Source organism: Rhinopithecus roxellana, chromosome 18, assembly GCF_007565055.1.
Source record: "Rhinopithecus roxellana isolate Shanxi Qingling chromosome 18, ASM756505v1, whole genome shotgun sequence".
NCBI lineage: Eukaryota > Metazoa > Chordata > Mammalia > Primates > Cercopithecidae > Rhinopithecus > Rhinopithecus roxellana.
The window spans coordinates 14,090,279-14,108,972 of NC_044566.1; the positions used below are offsets into that span (position 1 = coordinate 14,090,279).

Below are 18,694 nucleotides of genomic sequence, written 5' to 3' on the forward strand. Positions count from 1 at the left end.
TAATAGTGCATGTGATGTTGATTAACATTAGAGAACCTCATGATTACAAGGACCCTCTGAAAGGCCCCAGGCAATGATTTTGAACCTTCTCTTTGGGCACGTACTATTTTCAGAAGCTGATGAAAACTCTGGACCTTCCTCCCAGAAAAATGAACACACTTCCAGACACATTCCTTCCGGCCCAAAATTTCAGGGGGTGTATAGACTCCTTGAAGCCGCTACTTGAACTCCAGATTAAGTATCTGTGTTCTTCAGCATACACCCTGGGCAGAATTTTTCATCTGTCTTTGACAGAAGATCCAGACGGCAAAAACGTCATGGTTCATCTTTCCATCTGCCTGGTACACGTCTTTTTATTTTAAACTTATTTATCTCATTAACACAGATGTAAAACAACAATCACAATCCTTTGAGTTACGCTAGAAAAGGAAATAAGGAGAATTGAGTTGAGTAGCCAATACCCATGGATAGGAGGGCACTTTTCCTGTCATTAATACCAAGATGATTGAGGTCCTCTCATCCCAGGCAAAGGGCAAAATGCACAAACCTAACAGCACTTTTGCTCAGTTGCTCTGTGACATATTCCTGATTTTAGATGCAGGTAAACTAACTCCTAAAATGGACATTTAGTATTCATATATATACTAAATATTTAAGGTATGTGACCATCAGAGGTAATTTCATTACAACAAAGCATAAAGGAAAACATTTTTCAATAGTACAGGAAAATATACATAATGTGAGTTTCTCCAAGCCTTAAGAGGATGTGGGGAGCCTTAGGGGGGTCACAGTAGCAGTTATAATTCTTGTTCCTACCGGCTACTGCAAGACTTTCAACTTCTTGCAAATTTCTCTCCAAACATTTCTCTTCCCCAGGGAGTGTCTCTCAGCGCTGGTGGTGCTGGACATGATGTCCTACACCATGATTTCCACCAGGTGGCAGCGCTACGTCAACAGGCACTGCCTTCAATTTCCGTAGGGAACCCTCCTCCCAGTGAGACAGTCTTCCTCCCTCTGCATTACTATCAGGGAGTCCCTAAAGAGACTAAAGTTTTGTTTTGCTTTGTTTTGTTTTAAGAATACAGCTTGTTAAGTAAGCCCTTGTTTCTCCATAGGTGTCAGACAGGACCCTGAAAATCAAATCGGAGACATGGCCATTGGGCTGTCTTCAGAACTGCCTTGCCCTTCTAATGACAAAGGCTTTTCTCCCTGATTTGAGGTTAGAAAAAAATTTACAAAGATGACAGGCTTTGCTGCTGGCTCTTCTCACCACTGGGTTGGTTGAGAGCTTGGGAATAAGACGGAGCTTGAGTGAGTCCAATCTCTGCCACTCACTAGCTATGAGACTTTGGGCAGAGTAACCCCTCCAAGCCTCTCTTTCCTCATCTGTAAAATGAGGAGAATGATGGTCCCTACCTCATACAGCTGATGTGCAGATTAAATGAGAGTCTAGTATAATCTCTGGTACATGAGATGCATGTAATCAAAGATAGAGCTGATTATGATAACCATGTAGACCTACAGAAGTGATACAATTGCTAACAGTGGTTTTTTCTGGTGGCAGGATCAGAGATGATTTTTAATTTCTTGTTTTTCCAAATTCTCTTCAGCAGGCATGCATTGCTTTTATAATCATGAAAAGAGGCAATTAAAATATAATAGATTGCTGATCCCCTGTTCTTGATGATTCCTCTGAAACACTGAAACTTTCTCTATGGCTCAATGAGCTCCCCAAGGCTGGGCCTATGTCTTACCTACTTTGGAGTCTTTAACATGAAACACATAATTTGACACACAGTAGGCAGTCAATACTCATTTCCTGAAAAAAATCTCAAAGGCAATTTCTTCAGGTTTTAATTTCTCAGTGTAACTAAACATCTTTTCTTCCTCCAAGAATTCTCTTTTCTCACTTAGATCCAATTGCTAATCCTTTTGCCAAATTAATTAAATCCTCTCCAGATTCTAGTTTCTCCAGACACAGAACTAGTGTCTGTCCTCCAAATTCCTTCGACTCTTGAGTTGGTTTTAGGCGGTGATATAGTTTGTCTATGTCCCCACCCAAATCTCGTTGTGAATTGTAGCTCCTATAAATCCCACATGTCGTGGGAGGTAATTGAATCATGGGGGTGGGTCTTTCCCATGCTGATCTCGTGATAGTGAATGAGTGTCACAAGATCTGATGGTTTTTTAAAGGGGTGTTGCCCTACACAAACTCTCTCTTCCCTGCTGCCATGTTAAGATGTGACTTTGCTTCTCATTCGCCTTCCACCATGATTGTGAGACCTCCCAAGCCATGTGGAACTATAAAGGAAACCTCTTTTCTTTATAAATTACTCAGTTTCGGGTATGTGTTTATTAGCAGTGTGACAACAGACTAATACAGGCAGGTTTCCAGAAAGCGTTTTACTTGAGTTCCCAGAATTCATGCTGGGGGGGTGTATGGGGAGGGAGGTGGGCAGGGGTGGTTAGATCACTGAGTTGAGATCAAATCTTTTCAGTAGCTAAATGAAGACCTAAGAGTCAGAATAACATAGATTATATAAAGAGATTATAAAAGGAAATAGACATTTCTAAAAATGTATTATATTTTAAATTGAAACCCATAATGAAGAGGATGATCGTTCTTTACCCATGGATAGAACACAGGGTTACTGATGATTACACTTGGCTAGTGCTGTCATTTGGTTCTTCTGATCTTCACTTTGAGTCAATGGAACTGTTCAGGCATTCTCTAAGGAGGACAGAGACAAGCATGACACTGCATCAGCATTTCTTCTACAAAAGAAAAATCAAAGTAAATGACATTCGCCCATAGCAGCTGATATATTTTAATTCTTTCCTCATACTATTAACAAACATGAGACTTTCTCTTTCCAGGGAAGTTGGATCTGTATGGGAATCCAAATTACAGCTGAGTTATACTGAGGGACAGCCCCTGAGAAGCATAGAAATCTCCAAAGTGGTCTCTTTTACACAGAATCTGGATATTCAGTTCTTCCTTTGATCCCATGTTACAAACTAGATTATTCTTTGCTTTAGATGTCCAACCATTCAGACTCCTAGCTGGGTCTTACAAGTTTCTAGCTCAGGAGGGAGTCATTGGGTGGCAGGGGGTGGCTCTGTGGTTGCTGGTTATGTGGGGAACATGTGGGACGTGCAAGGAGAAAGGAAAGCTCCAGGCTTGCACACGTCAGTCGAGGCTGGTTTCTGTTCCTGTAACCTAAGATTTCAGTTGACATGGTGCCAATTCCCTGGCAGGCATGCAGAGAAGCCTCTGTTCTCTCTGCTGCGCTGTGGCATCTCACCTGGACACCTGGCCCCTGAAGCAGAGATATTTCTGCTGTCACCACAGCTCCTCTCTCCAGACTGTTCAGATCTGGTCCTTGTCGGATGGAAGTGCACACACCGTCTCTGCCTGTCCCCAGGGAGCAAGACGTAAACTTCCTCCTTCATCATTCAAGCAAAAACTGAATAAATAGATGAACACCAAATTATGCAAATCTCCGTCATGCAGGCCAGGTTGCCAAACATGCCCAGACCTGCTTAAGCGGAGAAGTAAAGGCTGATCAAGCTCACATCTAAAATCCTGGGTTATAAGGAAAATTCCAGCTGACTTGGAACACAGCCCCAACTCCTCCCACATGATACCAGCAAAGAGCTGGTCCAGGAAAAACTCCACTTGTTCAAAGATGAGTCATCAAAAAGGAAGACATACAGGATCTCTGCAAATGTAGGAAATGGATAGGAAAAACCAGTGGCAGATGTGGAATACTCACCAAGAAGAGGCTGTCATGGAGCAGACACCACTCGTAACCAAGCAATTGCCAGGCACTTAAAAACTTAATGAAATGGTTGCCTCTAAGAAGGAAAAGGATAAAGTGAGCTCAGGGAAAGGATGGTAAGATATCAGGAGGGGAAACATGGGCTCAGAAGAAAAGTGAAAAAGAAAAGAAAGGCAACTAGGGCTAGTCAGGGTTCTCCAAAAAAAAAACAGAACCAATATGATATCTGTCTATCTATCTATTATTTTGTATGTGCATATAAAATATATATAATATGTGTGTGTGTGTATATCTTACCTAACCAAACCAATGCAATGATGATTCAAATCAAATTTAACAACAAATCCTAAACTAGAGTGACCTACTCCCCTTCGGATCGTCTCTTTGTAAGGGAGAATGGGCCATGAATGTCCTTCCATCAGGGATGAGGGTCTTTGCTCCCTGCATTGCCTCCTGTAGTCACTGGCATTGATATCAGTGATTCTAAACTCCCATAAATGGGTCATAATGAATCCTAGACCGATATGAGATTTTATCCTAGCTATCTGAAATAAGAATGACTGCTCTCCCTTGCCCCCAGAACTTCTAAACAGTCGGCTGAGCCCAGGACCCTGGGGACATGGGTGAGATCAATATGGCAGACTTGCCTCACTGCATGACTTGAAGTCCTGTCAATAGCAGCCTTAATTTTAAATGTGATAGGAATCAAATTAAACGGATTTGGTCCCTCTGTTGGTCAGACTAATCAGAGCGGCTGATGAGGTAGCATACTCATGGGAAAATGTGAATTTGGCCAAGGATCCGTCAGGCCTTGTGGTGGATTTTTGTGACAGGCAATTTGCCACGGGCTCTGACTGTCCCTGCATGCTCTTGCTGGGGATGACAAGAATGCAAGGTCCTGACTGTTTCTTGCTTGAGACATTTCTCTGGGTTGTGTTTGCAGTAGACAGCCTTGACAAAGCAATATTCCCCTGCCCCAGACAAAAAGGCAGGCTTGCTCATCACTTACTGTTAAATTGGATGTTCCCAAGCTCAGTGTTCCTTAGTGGCAGTACAAACACACTGCGTGTACAGTAACCACCTGGGCCCCTCCACATCACCCCTGTGGAACTTGGGGACATGGAAAACCAATGCTAACTAACACAAACCTCTTGCAACTTGTTCTGCCATGAGTAGTGTAGTCCTTTGTCTCTGATCCAGTCTCATGTCATCTGCCAGCATCCATGAAACTGTAACAGGCTTACTAGCTTGTAAGATGGGCAAAATTCCAGACTTTCGCAGATTTCAACTCACATGACCCAAGTAGGGCCAATCAGGGATTCTTCCCAAAGATATTTCCTCAAGAGCGCTTCCCCAGAGTTCTTTCCTGCTGATAGATGGGTGATGGGAAAATGACATCCATTTTCTCTCTCTCTCCTTCTTCATTAGTTTATATACAAGTTGTTGGAGGTTAATTTTACAATTTGGTCTTTTGGTAACAGAATATTTAGAGGGACTGTGATCAAATTCGAGTAATGAATATAGCCAGAGATAGATACAATTGTTGTTGGCACTGAGTATCTTCTCATTTGGGAGAAAGGGTAGGAATATCTTTACTGGTAAGAAGGATAGCTATATTTTGTTCATTGTTGTATAGAAGTTCAGATATGTGTAGGAGGGTGCATATGGAAACTCAGTAGCCAAAGGGGTGGGTTGTGACAGTTACCACTTTAGTGCCTCTGAATTCCAAATCCACTCTTCGTTATCCTCCTTTGTGATACTGGAGCTGAATCCTGTAAACATTTCTTTGCCTGCTAGCATGATACTAAGTGCTGTCAATGGAGGGCTCTGGAGGGACACTGCAGGAAGAAGAGACTCCCTTCCTTTCCTCTTGCTGCCGCTCTTGACTGGTGCATGGGGCACCCAGGGATGCTCATCCCTGGTGAGTTTCCTAAGGAGTTCTGCTAGCACCTCAGTCAGCTCTCCAGCAAATTTAGCAGCAACCCCACAGGCAGGTTTTCACCAAACGCTGCTGAAGCCCCAGATGGTGGCCCAGTGTGTCTCATAAACGCTCCAGCAGTTGGCTCCCCTGAGTTTCAGTAACATACCACGGGTGAAGTCCTAGTGAGTGCCTGCGCCTCAGACAGCAGCTTCTCAGTGAGTGTTGTCAGCCCCCACCCCGCTGCCCCCACCGGTGCACGGGTTTCTTGCATGCCAGCCCAGCCTGAAGCACTACAACAAACTTCTTTGCCATCCTGCGGGCTCTAGCCACACCATCTCCAACGGTGTCTGGGTCTCATCCCTGGGGAGACCCTTTTCCAAGTTGGTTCCTTCCTTGGGTTCTCTGCTTCAGCCCTAGAGCTAGTGCCTGCCACCTATATCCACGATTCCTGGTTTTTGTTTGTTTATTGTTTTTGAGACGGAATCTCACTCTATCGCCCAGGCTGGAATGCAGTGGCGCAATCTCGGCTCACTGCAACCTCCACCTCTCGGGTTCAAGTGATTCTCCTGCCTCAGCCTCCAGAGTAGCTGGGATCACAGGCGTGTGCCACCACACCCGGCTCATTTTTGTATTTTTAGTAGAGACAGGGTTTCGCCATGTTGGCCAGGCTGGCTTGTATTTTCTTATTGTGGTAAAACATACATAACATTTATCATTCCAACCATTTTTAAGTGTACAATTCATGGACGTTAGATACAGTCACAATGTTTTGCAGCCATTACCACTATCTATTTCCAAAACTTTTCTATCATTCCAAGGTAAAACTGTATACCCATTGTAATAGTCTGTTCTCACACTGCTACAAAGATACTACCTGAGACTGGGTAACTGATGAAGAAAAGAGGTTTGATTGATTCACAGTTCTGCGTGCCTGAGGAGGCCTCGGGAAACACGTTCATGGTGGAAGGCGAAGGGGAAGCAAGGCAGATCTTCTCTTCACAAAGTGGCAGGAGAGACAGAAAAAGAGAGAAGAGAGCCACACACTTTTAAACCATCAAATCTCATGAGAACTCACTCACTATCATGAGAATCACCTCTATGATCCAATCATCTCCCATCAGGTCCCTCCCTTGACATGGGAATACAATTTGAGATGAGATTTGGGTGGGGACCCAGAGCCAAACTTTATCACCCATTAAACAATAACTTCCCATTCTCCCCTTCCTCCAGCTCCTGAAAACCTCCATTTTACTTTCTGTCTCTATGAATTGACTATTCGTGGTACATTGTATAAATGGCACCATATAATATTTGCCCTTTTGAGTCTGGCTTATTTCGTTTCGCACATAATGTCTTCAAGGTTTATCCATGTGGAGCATTTGTCACAATTTCATTCCATTTTATGGCAGAATCACATTTCATTTTGTTTATCCATTCACCTGTTTCAGTAACCTTTAGACTTCTTTTTATCCCTTAGTGGCTAACCCCCTATTATTAGTTCATGATTATTTATATTACACTTTCCCTGTTGACATTGTATAGCTCCTGTCTCCTGCCTGATACACCTGTCTTAGGAAACTGCCTTTCCATCCCTGTGACTGACGGGGCCATTCATGGAACCTCATTTCCTTCACCATATATAGTATTGGCCCATCACTCTGATAATAGTGATGGGTCCCAGGATAGGCACAAAACCAACCAGCAGCAATCCCATGCCCTCCCCAGGATGGAAAGATGAGTACTGGGAAAAAGCTTTTCACTGGGATTGCCACACTGGTGTTCTTGAGGCCACATTCCCAGATACGTATAGGGTCTCATCTTGTGGTAGGAGAAATTGAGGCCAACAGACAAACAGCAATAGAGATGAAAGTGAAAAATGGAGACGTTTCTCATAAACCTGGAGAAAATGCAGCATGAGAAGAAGGTTAAAATTTAAGGAAGTGAGAGCACAAATAAGAGAGTGAGAAAGAGCAGCTGGATGTGCAGAGGACATATCAGGAGATAGCAGATCATGATACCACGAACATCAGGCTGTCAAGGGAGCATTTTCCAAAAGAAGGAATGAGTAAAAGTAGGCTGCAAAATGCCACTGGCTTGGGCACCAGGTTGTCGTTGACCTTGGTGACAGCAGAGGCAGCATGGCCTGGCCTCGGTGCCTCTCCACAGCCATCTCCGGCACCCCGGAGACGCCATCCTCTGGCCATACTTGCCATTCTGCGGAGCTGCCACAGCTGTCAAGCTTCTCCATTTTCCTTGACTCATCCCCATTTGTCCTCTTGACCAATTCTGACGGATTCTCCAAAATTCAGCTCAACCTTAGATCTCCAGGTTAGTTTCTCACTCCCAAAGAGGAGGAGACGCTCCCCACCCCTTTGTGTGTCCCTTCCTTTGATAGCGTGTGATTACACTGTTTACTGTGCATGTCTGCCTCCTCCTCCAGTCTGTGAGCTCCTTAAAAACAGAGACTTTGCCTTATGCATCTTTGTATTCTAAGCACTCAGCCCAAGGCCTGGCTCTGAAATGAGCTCAGTGCACATTAATGGATCAATGCCTGGAGGGAGGCACTCGCTGATCTGATCTTTTTTTAGAAAAACAGGATCTGGTTGCCATGGCGCTGAAAGAGCGCTTTCTGTACCTGCTGGTTTCAGGATGAGCAAATCACTTTCAGCTGACCACACTGTGGCATCTGGCCAGCAGGATCTGCAGAATCCAGCAGGATGGATGCTGAGCCAACCCTGAGATGGAAGAGACACCTTTCTTTCTTCCGAGCAGGTAAACTATTGAGTAACATCAAAGAATTTCATTTTTTCTACCCCTGGAAGATTTAAAGGTCTCCTCTTTTGTCAATATGCCCCTAGCTCTCCTGCCAGTTTTCTCTCGCCTCCTGCAGTTTTTCTGTCTCCTTATCTGCTGCTACTCTAAGATAGGGCTTTAGCCTATAGGCCAAATCTGGCCCACCGTCTGTTCTTGCAAATAAAGTTTTATTGGAAGACAGCCATACCCATTTGTTTACATTTTGTCTATGGCTGCTTATCCTTTACAATGGTAGAGCTGTGGCAGAGATTGCATGCCTGCAAAACAACATGTTTACTATCTAGCCCCTTGCAAAAAATAAAAAGTTTTCTGATCTGTATACTAGAGAATGAGCTTCAGTTGATAAGAGATGATAAGGAAATAGTGCAACTCAAAATGGGACAACAAGGGAAAGAGAAAGAAAAAAACAAAATATGTTCCTAGATTGTTGTGTGGGCAATGTATGGGAGATGAAGTATACTACAGTATTTACAAACCAGATGGTAAAAACTAAAACAAGAAAATAAGAGTAAGAGCCAAGGGAGGCTGAGGTAAGAGGATCGCTTGTGCCCTGGATCGCCTGATTGAGACCAGCCTGGGCAACACAGGGAGACCCTGTTTCTACAAAAAATACAAATATATAGCTGGGTATGGTGACATATGCCTGTAGTCCCACCTACTTGGGAGGCTGAGGTGGGAGGATTTCTTGAGCCCAGGATACCAAGGCTTTGGTGAGCTGGGATTGCGCCATTATACTCCAGCCTGGGCAAAGAGCAAGACCCTGTCTAAAAAAATTTTTTTTAAAAAGAGCATTAAAAAAAGTGTACATATAAAATAACCACTGGAATAAAATTACAAACCTTTATAAATACAATTTTTAAAGTAAAAAAATACATTGCATAGAGAAAGAAACACAGCAGATATAATACATGATTAATAGAAAGTAATGTGGCAGAATGGAGACCCAATATATCAGTTATATCAGTAAATATGGGAGGACTCATAAAAAGAAAACGTTTTTAATTTGACTCATCCTCTCAGCCTTCTTGGCTAGAACTCCCCATTCTCTCTTGAACCCATCCAATCAGGCTCCAATTCTCACCACCCCCATAGAAACTCTTGTCAAGATAACCAATGGCTTTTCAAGTTTCTATTGCTCTCTTTCCAGTCCTCATTTTCCCAAGTCTCGCAGCAGCAGTTGACAAAGGTGATCCCGCTCTCCCCATCAAACACTTTTCTTTACTGATTTCTGGGATAGCACCTCTCCTGGTGCAGGGGAAGGAAGGAAGACTTCCTTTCCAGAGACTTCTCAGCATTTTTTGCTGGATTCTCCTCTTCCTGATCTAATCAAAGACTGGATTCTCCCAGGTCTCCTTCCATGGACCTCTTCTCTTTCCTCTCTTCTCTTTTTCTCATAGTATGTTCCATCATTCCCCTGGCTTTCATGGACAGGCTGATGATCTCCAGATTTGTATCCCAGACCCTGAGGTCTTCCCTGAGCTTTAGACTCACAGACCCAACTGTCTACTCAGCTTGGCACTGGCATCCATCCTGCTGGATTCTGCAGATCCTGCTACACAGATGCCACAGTGTGGTCTGTTTGGGTATAGACTAGACCTCTCAAACCTAATGTATTCAAAGCTAAATTCCTGATTTGTCATTCCTGCTTTGTTTCTTCTACAGTCTTCCCCATCTCAAGAAGCAGCAGCACCATTCACCTCGTTGCTTTGTTGAACAGGGGGAGTCATCCTTGACCCCTCTCTCTCTCATAGTTTCTCAGGAAGTCCTGTTGGCTCTGGCCTGGCACAGTGGCTCACGCCTGTAATTCCAATGCTTTGGAAGGCCAGGGCAGGCAGATGTCTTGAGCCCAGGAGTTCAAGACCAGCCTGGGTAACATAGTGAGACCCATGTCTCTATAAATACAAATCATAGCTGGGCATGGTAGCATGCACCTGTAGTCCCAGCTGCTTGGGAGGCTTAGAGGTGGGAGGATACCTTGATCCAGGAGGTCAAGGCTGCAGTGAGCCGTGATTGCACCACTGCACTACAGCCTGGGCAACAAGCAAGCCCCAGTATGGGAAAAAAAACAAGTCTGTTAGCTCTAACTTGATCACTCTTTAATCTGCTCCACCAAGATCTCTGAGGGCCGAGCCACCCTCCTGTCTGGTCTGGGCTACTCCTGTAGCCTCCTAAGTGGCTGCCCCTCGCCTCTACGTCTGCCTCCTGCTTTTTTCCTCCACACCTCCGCCAGCGGGATGATTCTAAAATGCAGGTCAGATCATACCACCCCTGCTCAAAACCCTCCAACTGCTTCCCTTCCACACTTACAGGAAAATACAAAGAACTCAATGTGACTTACACAGCCCTATGTATTCTGGCCCCTGCCCCTGAAAGAGATCAAATGAAAAAAACTAAAAGGCAGAAATGAAGTCCACAGGCAAGCAGCCCGGGCGGCGTCCTGACAGCCTGGGCGGCGCCCTCAGCCTAGTTAAAGATCGACCCCGGACCCAACTGATTAGGTTAATTAGGTTATCTATAGACTCCGGACATTGTAAGGACAAACGTTGTGAAAGTCTCTGTCCTGCTCTAATGACTGGTATCTGCCACATATCTTAGTCCTGGGCCCAGTACAAACACAATCCTCTATTTTGTCCCAACTTCCTGAGCCCAACACAAACACATCCCCCCCCACACACATCTCAGAAACACCACCTAGAGAGCCCCTGATAAGATCACAACCGTTTGTAGTTTTACTAAAAGCGCGGGAACAAATGGAAAACTGTTAATTGTATTAACCAATTACCAGTTGTAATGCTGCAACCAAAAGAATTCCTTTGTACCTCTGTAACCTTGCATATCCTGTATGCATCGGGCTATAAAGAGCGGCCACATGCATCATTCGGGGCCCTCTTGTATGTTGTAAAACAGAGGGACCAAGTTCGAACTTGCATTAAAGATCCTTGCCGCTTGGCTTTGACTCTGGATTCTGGTGGACTTCTTCGGGGAATAAAGGGTCTGGGCATAACACCCCTCTCTCCAGCCTCATTTCCTACTTTTCCCTCTCCTTCACCACATTCCAGAGGCCCTGGCTTCTCTGCCGTTTCCAGGACACGCCAAACACAGTCCTGCCTTAGGGCATTTCGCTGTCTGGAAGAGCCTTGCCCAGGCCTCAGTAAGGTTCTATTCTCACTGCATTCAGCTCTCTACTCTTCTGAGGGGTCCTCATGACAATCATGTACAAAACAGCACTGCTTCACTTGCTGCACTCAAACATTGCTTCACATTTCCATAGTGCTCATCACCACTTGACAGTACTTTGTATTAAACAGTTTTGGGTTTTTTTTTTTTTTTTTTTTTTTGAGATGGAGTCTCACTCTGTTGCCCAGGCTGGAGTGCAGTGGTGCAATCTCGGCTCTCTGCAACTTCCGCCTCCCGGGTTCAAGCAATTCTCCAGCCTCAGCCTCCCGAGTAGCCCAGACTATAGGTGCCCGCCACCATGCCTGGCTAATTTTTTTGTATTTTTAGTAGAGACGGGGTTTCACCATGTTAGCCAGGATAGTCTTGATCTCCTGACCTCGTGATCTGCCTGCCTTGGCCTCTCAAAGTGCTGGGATTGCAGACGTGAGCCACTGCACCCGGCCCAGGGTTGTTTTTGAAATGGGGTCTGTCACTCAGGTTGAAGTCCAGTGGCACGACCTTGGCTCACTGCAACCTCTGCCTCCCAGGCTCAAGAGATCCTCCCATCTCAGCCTCCCAAGTAACAGAACACAGGCATGTGCCACCACACCCAGTTAATTTTTTATATTTTTGGTAGAGATGGGGTTGTTGTCTAGGCTGGTCTTGAACTCCTGAGCTCAGGCAATCCACCTGCCTTGATCTGCCAAAGTGCTGGGGTTACAGGTGTGAGCCACCATGCCCAGCCTAAACACTTTTGTCTTTCTTTCCTCTAAAATATAAACTCCCTAAAGGTGATGACTTTGTCTTACTCACTACTCTACTCTCAAAATGTGGCACAGTGCCTGAAAAATAGCAAGTGCTCAATAAATAATTGTTGAACGAACGAATGAATGGAGACATGGTCCTATTTTGGCCTGTGATTCAGTGTTTCCAAATTCCTGACAGAGTTTAATCTTTGGGAATTAGGAATGAGAAATTAAAATGTATAAGCAGTCCAGGGAATTTCTGAAATCCTAAATTAGGTACAGGTTGCCTCATATATGTTCATTTCTTTAAAAGATGAAACTATTCTGTCTGCTTTACAAAGGACTGTAGGTGGCTGGGAATCGTGGCTCACACCTGTAATGCCAGCACTGTGGGAGGCCAAGGCAGGCGTATCACCTGAGGTCAGGAGTTCAAGACCAGCCTGGCCAACATGATGAAACCACGTCTCTACCAAAAATACAAAAATTAGCTGGGCGTGGTAGCACGCGCCTGTAATCCCAGCTTCTAGGGAGGCTGAGGCAGGAGAACCTGCTTGAACCTGGGAGGGGGAGGTTGCAGTGAACCAAGATCACGCCATTGCACTCCAGCCCAGGCAACACAGCAAGACTCCGTCTCAAACAAACAAACAACTGTAGGCTATAGTAAAGACGCCAACAGTGGAAAATGCCAGTGAACATTATCAGATTGTATTAGAATAACAACATTGGGATCTTCTAGCAAGATTACTACATGGAATTATGTGTCAAAGCTGCCAATTTAAGGACTTATTTTGCCTTCAAAACTTGTTATTTCTGGAACATCACTCCTAGGATTTGTATAAAGTATAATGTGCATACAGACTTATTAGTATTTATTTGATTTGCCAGAAAACTCACTGTTAGAAGTAGTCATGCCAGGAACACATTCATAACACTCAGCCGCTACAGGCCAGGCTGGCTGATGAGAGGCTGAAAGCGCCTCATCTGTGCCCTTCCGGGAGTGGTTCCCAGAAATGTTGGCCTTAGCCTCTGACCCACTATCAGCGTTCTGTTCTCTTGCTCCTCCCTGATGTCAGTGGATTCATTTTTACCAAAAATGTCTTGATGTTTATTGTTAAGCTTGAATTCCCACACAATTTTAGCACTTTCCCCATTTTCTTGATGTCTCAAATGATTTTTCTTAAGACTCAGAGTTCGGAGAAACGTGCATTTCCAGAGAAAAGCTGGGAAGAGACTCTTGCACGGAAACACTGTCTAAAAGCACTTTCACCTTGGTTGCTGGCAAACAGGCATGTAGCAAGCTACAGTTTAGGACCTGACGCCGCTTTGAAGGTGGGTCAGCTGGATGCAGAAAACGAGGTTACGGAAACAACGATCCCAGCATGGCTCACTCTCCACCACTCTGTGCTCTCTCTCCTTAGTCTTGTGGGGCTGGAGACGCAGTGGCTTAGAAGTGGGGTGACCTGGTTGTGATCAAAAGACTCCTCCCTCTGTGCACCATCCATGGAAAATGTGCCTCATCTTGCACCACACACCAGTGGAAAAGGGAATTTTAGGAAAACTAGGACAAACAGAACTAAATAGAGCAGAGCCTCTAGTATGGGAAGAACAGTGCTTAAAAATTATACAAATTACAAAATACAAAATAAATAGAACACACTATATGAAATGTAAAACTCTCATGCATCATTTTCTAAAGAACAGTATCAAAAGGCAAACAATATTACTTCCTTGTTAGAAAACAATTTGGAAAAATGGGTCTTTTGTGCATTTTTGATACAATTTGCTTCAGTAATGCCACTGATTGGAATTTACTCTAAGGACATGATTCTAAATGCACAAAAGGAGATTTATATATACGGATGTTGATTCAGCTCTTCCCTCTCTCCACCCAGAGCAGCCAGGCATGAGCTCATCCTCAAAGCTGGGCACATGGGACCACTGTCCCAGGATGCTGGGTGTTTGGCCTATAAGGGATGAGGAAAGGAACTGCTCTTCATTGCAAAGACAGTGGGGCCTGATAAAGCTGTTCTGGCTACTAGATGGTGGTTGTGTTTATCGAAGACTACTGGATGCCTGCCAAATATCCGTGTTAGTCCATTTTCACTGCTATAAAGAAATACCTGAGACTGGGTCATTTATAAAAGAAAGAGGTTTCATTGACTCACAGTTCCACATGACTGGGGAGGCCTCGGGAAACTTACAATCATAAGGTCATACTTTGGCAGAAGCAGAAGAAGCAAGAACCTTCTTCACAAGGAAGCAGGAAAGAGAGAGGGCGCACAAAGGGGGAAGAGTCCCTTATAAAACCATCAGATCTCGTGAGAACTCACTCACTATCATGAGAACAGCACGGGGCAAACCGCCCCCATGATCCAATCACCTCCCACCAAGACCCTCCCTTGACAAGCGAGGATTAAAATTGAGATATTGAGTTTGGAATGCAGGAGGCGATGCTTCAGCCCTCTTGATGCTGGTTAGAATGTGCATCAGGTGACTCCTGTTTAGTCCTGGTTCCTGAACCACAGAGGGAGTTGAACAGACTGGAGCTTATCCAGGCAGTATGACCATCAGGAAACTGCATTACTGAGGAAGTTCTGAGGGAGCTGGAATTAGACAGTTTAAAGCGATGGCCGGACAAGCAAGTGTCTCCTAGGAGCCAATGGCTAAGGGCAGAGGGAGCAGAGGGGTTGTGTATGGCCCCGGAGTGCAGAGCAAGTACTGGTGAACCGAAGTTAGAGGGAGGCAGATGTCTGTCTAAGACAAAGAATCTTCTCTGGGTCAGAGCTGCCCATGTGGACAGGAAGCCTGGGGAGGGAGTGAGCAGCACAACCTGAGAGAAGTTTGAGAGGAGGCTGAGGAGTTCCTCTGCTCCCCCAGGAAGTGTGGAGCAGGAACCACATCTCAGATGCTGCAGGACCCAGGTGAGTCATCAGGAGGAGTGCTTCAGCTACAGGCACACACATTCGAAATTAAAACCAACAGCAGCATCAATAAATACTGTGCAGTCCAAGCAAAACCTGCTGTGGAGGTGGGATTCAGTGATGCCCAACCTCTGCCATGGAAAGTGGACGGGGTAGTATACTGGTTTCTTGGGGCTGCCGTAAGAAAGAATCACAACTGGGAGGCCTAAACCACAGAAACTCACTGACTCACAGTCTGGAGGCTGGAATGCCAAGATCAAAGTGTTGGCCAAGCCATGCTCCTGCTGAAGCCGCTGGGGGAGCCTCCGTGTAGTTTCTGGGAGCCCCAGGCGTTTGTGGTGTGTGGCAGCATCTCTCCAGTCTCTGCCTCCGTCTTCACACGGCAGTCTCTGCTCTGTGTGTGTGTCCAGATTTCCCTCTTCTTACAAGTAGCTTGTCCTACTGGGTTCAGAGGCCACCCTACTCCAGCAAGAGCTCATCTTCATTTAATTAAATGCATCTGCAATGACCTTTCCTGAATTAGGTCCTCCTCTGGGGTGACTTTCTCTTTTTGGGGGACACAATTCAGTTCCTAACAGGGAGTCTGAAGTCCACCCTGCTGGAGACTTGTCAGCCTGGAGTAACACCTCGCTTTGGAGAGGCTTTTGGCTTATGCGTCGGTTTTTGCCTGTCTCATCTTTCTTGCTTAAATAAGCTTCCTCCTTCCCACTAAACTGCAAGGCCCGAGCACCATTTAGTGGCTGACCCACCTTCTCTTTGCTGAAGAGGAATACAGCATCTGGGATGCCATAAGTAAGAGCTGAGAGGGGCCTGGAGGACCTCTTCTGCTTGGAACCCTCTGGCTCAGAGGCTGTCACTGAAGGCTTCTGGAGGCAGAACTTGTGCCTAGCTCCCGCACAGCCCTGGCTTTGCCCTGCTGTTGATTTGTGGGTAGCTTCTGCCCTCTGCTGGACAGAGTGAAACATGCTCTCCTTCCGTTTCCCAGGACTCTTGTCTCCCTAAGTCACAAGTTCACAAACTCACAGAGCAGAAAAGGGCCAGAAGGTCAGCAGTCCCAGTCCAACTGTTCAGAGGCGGATACTGAGGCCAGAGAGGGGAAAGGCCTTGTTTAAGATCACACAGATAGTTAGAGGAGGAGCTGGGACTAGAAATGGGTGGCCTTCCTTCCCACAGCAGGGTCTGGAGGTGTGGGGTCCTGGAGGAGAAAGAGAAGGCACAGGAGGAGGGTTGCACTTTACTCCTAGTAGAGACACCAGAAAGCAGGTGGGCAGTGTAACCAGGACCACCAGGTCAGCCCACTCACGTAGGAAAATCGCCTATCAGGCTGTGTGAGTGATCCCAGCTTTGCCTAACTCCACAATCCTAAAAAGTCACCTATAAACAGAATCAATCAGATTATTTTTCCCTCTCCCACCTTCTCCTGTGTCCCAGATGCAGGTTTGTGGCTCTTACCAATCTGATCATAGGAGGCCCAGGGATAGTATAGTAGTTAGGGCAAGCGCATTGCGCTAACAAATAGACTCAAAATGTATTAATAGCTCACACACAAGGGAAGTTTACTTTTTGCTCGTCAATAGTTCAGTGAGCCTATCAGAAAAGGGAGGGGAATGGCCGGGCGCGGTAGCTCAGGCACTTTAGGAGGCCGAGGAGGGCGGATCACGAGGTCAGGAGATGGAAACCATCCTGGCTAATACAGTGAAACCCTGTCTCTACTAAAAATACAAAAAATTAGCCGGGCGCGGTAGCGGGCGCCTGTAGTCCCAGCTACTCGGGAGGCTGAGGCAGGAGAATGGCGTGAGCCCGGGAGGCGGAGCTTGCAGTGAGCCAAGATCGCGCCACTGCACTCCAGTCTGGGCGACAGAGCGAGACTCCGTCTCAAAACAAACAAACACACACACAACAAGATCGTCTCCAGTGAACCTTCCTCACTTGGGTCCACTGAGTCTCTGATAAATGGCTTAGTTATCAGCTTTGGTTTCTAAATTTGGTGGATGTGGAGACAGAACTGTGATCATCTTTGGTGCCCTATTAATTCTGGACTCTCTAAGTAGATAGCATGTGAGAGCAGCATTCACCTTCTCCGCTCTGAGAATGTTACACCTCTCCAGGATGGTGCCGAGGGAACCTCCACTCTGTCTAAATAGTGAGACATCCTCTGGCTGAGCCTGATCAGAACATGAAATTGAGGCAGGAAAAAAGTTTGGACCTGAAATTTTCTTTTTATCTTGAAATGGCAAGTGAATTTAGTCTTTCAACTTTCATTTCCTACTGGGAATTTCATAATGGTACATTGTTTCTATTACACTGTAGGGCATCTTATTGTTGGCATTTTATTATTGGGGAATCATACTTTGTCATTTAATCTCCCGGTGGAACATGGGATGAGCTCCATCAGACCATGTTGTTCCGGGACCAAGCCGAGGGTCAGGCTGCTGATTCTTGCAGGCCAATAACAAGAGGCAGATGAACTGGGAAGGAAGGAAGTGTATTTTTGTAACCAGGTACAGGAAGAAGACCTGAAAAATATCACCAGACCAACTCAAAATTACAGTTTTCCAGGGTTTATATACCTTCTAAGCTATATGTCTGCATGTAAGTGTGCATTCATCTAAAGACATAAGTGATTAACTTCTAATCTATAACTAAGGTATGAAGGCCTTCTTCTGGAGCCTCAGTAAATGTATTGAATCTAGATGGGTCCAAGGGCTGGGGTGATTACCTTTATCATATCTCCCGCTAAATCACGGAGGTTTGAGGAGTTCATTTAGACCTACAATAAAATTTGTGTCTTCAGACCCCCAGTAAAAACAGAGTCTCGCTCTGTTGCCCAGGCTGAAATGCAATGGCGTGATCCCAGCTCACTGCAAGCTCCGCCTCCCGGGTTCAAGCAATTATCCTGCCCCAGCCTCCTGAGTAGTTGGGACTACAGGATCCTGCCACCACGCCTGGCTCATTTTTTATTTTTAGTAGAGACGGAGTTTCACCATGTTGGAAAGGCTGGTCTCAAACTCCTGACCTCAGGTGATCCGCCCGCCTCGGCCTCCCACAGTGCTGAGATTACAGGTGTGAGCCACTGTGCCCAGCCAATAACAATGTATTTAATCCTAAATGGGTCCTGTTGAGAATGCCTTCCTCCTCTTGTCATGGTTCAAGGCACAAGAAAGGCTTAGGCAAAAACTTGGAATAGAAGCTTTTGTTCTATTCCAGCCTTTGTATGAGGTCACTGGCTCCTTCAACTTTCAATATTTAACTTAACCACTCAGTCAGTGCTGGAACAGTTCTTACGGAGGCCTGCCTGTTCAGCTGCTAGACAGACCTAGGATGCCACAATGTGGATGGGTAGAATTTGGGATG

The 18,694-nt window shown here is 45.5% G+C and overlaps 1 long non-coding RNA gene across 1 annotated transcript; it reads right to left on the reverse strand.

Moving 5' to 3' along the window:
- Nucleotides 1-337: 337 nt before the first annotated feature.
- LOC104668446 lies at nt 338-16,155 on the reverse strand. The gene is made up of 5 exons (XR_748821.2): nt 15,573-16,155; nt 13,314-13,977; nt 3,777-3,856; nt 3,306-3,467; nt 338-2,775 (listed from the first exon to the last, which is right to left on the reverse strand). It is a non-coding gene; the product is annotated as an uncharacterized LOC104668446 (long non-coding RNA).
- Nucleotides 16,156-18,694: the final 2,539 nt, after the last annotated feature.